At 41.9% G+C, this 3,571-nt stretch overlaps 1 non-coding gene across 1 annotated transcript; it reads left to right on the top strand.

Annotated features, from left to right (window-relative positions):
* The first annotated feature begins 3,252 nt into the window (after positions 1–3,252).
* On the top strand, positions 3,253–3,371 carry LOC117071967. The gene has a single exon (XR_004432674.1). It is a non-coding gene; the product is annotated as a U5 spliceosomal RNA (small nuclear RNA).
* The last annotated feature ends 200 nt before the right edge of the window (positions 3,372–3,571 follow it).

Genomic DNA, 3,571 nt, shown 5'->3' with positions numbered 1-3,571 from the left:
CGAAATCATCCTGGCTAACACGGTGAAACCCCGTCTCTACTCAAAAATACGAAAAACTAGCCAGGCGAGGTGGCCGGTGCCTGCAGTCCCAGCTACTCGGGAGGCTGAGGCAGGAGAATGGCGTAAACCCGGGAGGCGGAGCTTGCAGTGAGCCGAGATCGCACCACTGCACTCCAGGTTGGGTGACAGAGCGAGACTCCATCTCAAAAAAAAAAAAAAAAAAAAATCTTAGATGCAGTCAGTATGCAGTGAGGATAAGATAAAAAATAATAATAAATTTAAAATCATAAATCTGATCAGGTGTGGTGGGTCACGCCTGTAAAGAAAATACAAGAAGTAGCAGGACATGGTGGCTTGCACCTGGAGTCCCAGCTACTTGGGAGGCTGAGACCTGGGCAACAGAGAGACCGTGTCTCTTACAGTGGCTCATGCCTGTAATCTCAGCACTTTGGGAGGATGAGGTTGTGGGATTGCTTAAGGCCAGGATTTCGAGACCAACCTGGGCAACATAGGAAACCCAGTCTCTAAAAGAAACAAAACAAAACAGGCAGTGGCTCAAGCCCGTAATCCTAGCACTTTGGAAGGCGGAGATGGTTGGAGGCGTTGAGTCCAGGAGTTCTAGACCAGCCTGGGCAACATGGTGAAACCTTGTCTCTACTAAAAATACAAAAATTAGCCTGGCATGGTGGCCACAACTGTAGCCCCAGCTACTCTGGAGGCTGAGGTGGGATCACTTGAGCCAGGGAGGTGGAGATTACAGTGAGCCGAGATTGCACCACTGCATTCCAGCCTGGGTGATAGAGTGAGATCCCGTCTCAAAAAAAAAAAAAATTTTTTTTAAGACAAAAAAAAAAGAAATCATAGATCTGTATACCTGAAGAATTCAATTTTACTGATAGTTAATTTAAATTTAAATTTAAAAATAATTGCATGGAAGCATTATTTACAATAACCAAGAGGTGTAAACAACACATCCATCAACAAATGAATGGGTAAACAAAATGTGGTGTACCCACATAATGGAATATTATTCATCCTTAAAAAGGAATAAAATTCTGGGCGGGTGCGGTGGCTCACGCCTGTAATCCCAGCACTTTAGGAGGCCGAGGCGGGCAGATCACCTGAGGTCAGGAGATCAGCCTGAACAACATGGTAAAACCCCATCTCTGCTAAAAATACAAAATTAGCCAGGTGTGGTGGTACATGCCTGTAATCCCAGTTACTCAGGAGGGTGAGGCAGAAGAATCACTTGAACTCAGGAAGCGGAGGTTGCAGTGAGCTGAGATCACGCCATTGCACTCCAGCCTGGACAACAAGAGCAAAACTCCATCTCAAAAAAAAAAAAAAAGAATAAAATTCCAATGCATGTTACAACATGGATGAACCTTAAAGACATTATGCTAAATGAAATAAACCAGAGACAAAAGGACAAATGGACGAATATTCCAGATTCCACTTATATGAGGCAACCAGAAAAGGCAATATCATAAAGACAGAAAGTAAAATGGTGGTTGCCAGGGGCTGAGAGAGTGAGAATGGGGAGTCATTATTTAATGCGTTTTGGGATGATGAAAAGTTCTGAAAATGAAAAGTAATGATGGTTGCAGAACAGTGAATATATTTAATGCCACTGAACTGTACACTTAAAAATGGTTAAAACGGTAAATTTTATGTATATTTTATCACCATTAAAAAAAGAAAAAAACTTTAAAAATGTAAATGCAGGCTAGAAAACATGTTAAAATACACTATATATAATATATATTATGTATACACTATATATAGTACATATAAAAATACATTATATATAATATATTATATATACACTATATAAAATATATAATATATAAATTATATAATATATATATTATATGTGTAATATATATTATATGTAATACATTTTTTATATGTTATATAGATGCAAAATCTCGTGGAGAAAGTGAAAGAAGAGCTGGCGGCTGTGTCTCACGCCTGTAATCCAGCAACTCCGGAAGCTGAGTCAGGAGGCTTGCTTGAGGCCAGAAGTTTGAGACCAGGCTGAGCAAGAAAGCCAGAACCTGTCTCTACAAAAAATACAAAAATTAGCCAGGTGTGGTGGCGAGTGCCTGTGGTCCCAGCTAGTTAAGAGGCTGAGGTGGGAGGATTGCTAGGAGGGAGTTTTCTTTTTTTTTTTTTTTTTTTTGAGGCGGAGTCTCGCTCTGTCGCCCGGACTGGAGTGCAGTGGCCGGATCTCAGCTCACTGCAAGCTCCGCCTCCCGGGTTTACGCCATTCTCCTGCCTCAGCCTCCCGAGTAGCTGGGACTACAGGCGCCCGCCACCTCGCCCGGCTAGTTTTTTTTTTTGTATTTTTAGTAGAGACGGGGTTTCACTGTGTTAGCCAGGATGGTCTCGATCTCCTGACCTCGTGATCCGCCCGTCTCGGCCTCCCAAAGTGCTGGGATTACAGGCTTGAGCCACCGCGCCCGGCCGGGCGTTTTCTAATAGTTGGGGCGAGGAGGGGCAGTTAAGAGCAAAGGAATGGTTAATACAAATTCCAGATAGTGACTACCCATACAGTGAGTGAGGGGTATGATGGGGAAATGGGCCAACGAGGGCTTCAAAGATGTTAACAATATACTTTTTGAACTGGATGGGAGACATCAGTGTTTTATTACTTTTCTTTGAATTGTGTATGCACATAGACTATATGCATTATGTGTGAGATATACTTAAAAATCTTTAAGATGTTTTTATTTTTATTTTAGAGACAGGGCTTAAAAGTCCTGGGCAATTAGCCGGGCTCAGTGTCTTGCGCCTGAAATCCCACCTACTTGGGAGGCTGAGGCAGGAGAATCGCTTAAACCCGGGAGGCAGAGGCTGCAGTGAGCCGAGATTGCGCCACTGCACTCCAGCCTGGATGACAGAGACCCTGTCTCAAAAAAAAAAAAAAAAAAAAAAAAAAAAAAAATCCTGGGCAGCAAGGCCCCGGCTTCGCCCCCTAAAGGTTTCCCCAAGAGCACCGTGTGATTACTAAGGTATTTCCGGAGTCTAAAGATGATTATTCAGGTTCATTTGCATACCCATAATACATTGCAAACAGTATTTTTTTCTGAAAAAAAATTCTATATTGCTTGACATTTCTGAATATGAGAATTGCACATGCAGAATTTTTCTGTATGAACTTTCTCAGGTAGTAATTCTTGGGATGAATAGACACCATTAGTGTTCTAGGAATTGCAGTTACCCGAGACTTGAGTTATAAACTTGTAGCATATACTCTGGTTTCTCTTCAGATCGCATAAATCTTTCGCCTTTTACTAAAGATTTCCGTGGAGAGGAACGACTGTGAGTTTTAACTCAATTTTTTGAGGCCTTGTATTTATGACAAGGCTATATGTAGTGGCTTAATATTAGAAGCGTTTTATGGGTGAAGTTTCGTGTGTTATGTTGCTTTGTGTCACGGCACTCACTGGTGCTTTTGATGGTATTATCACGTGTGTTGAAACACTGGTTGGCAGATCCTGCATGTTAGAAGCCTTGAAGACTACTTACTTTTTTTCTCCCTATTTTGCTTGTAGTTATTTCTGTGTGT

This window comes from Trachypithecus francoisi, unplaced genomic scaffold (assembly GCF_009764315.1).
Source record: "Trachypithecus francoisi isolate TF-2019V2 unplaced genomic scaffold, Tfra_2.0 Lachesis_group3, whole genome shotgun sequence".
Lineage (NCBI taxonomy): Eukaryota > Metazoa > Chordata > Mammalia > Primates > Cercopithecidae > Trachypithecus > Trachypithecus francoisi.
The sequence above is the reverse complement of the archived record's forward strand: the minus strand, read 5'-3'. Positions and strand labels throughout refer to the sequence as shown.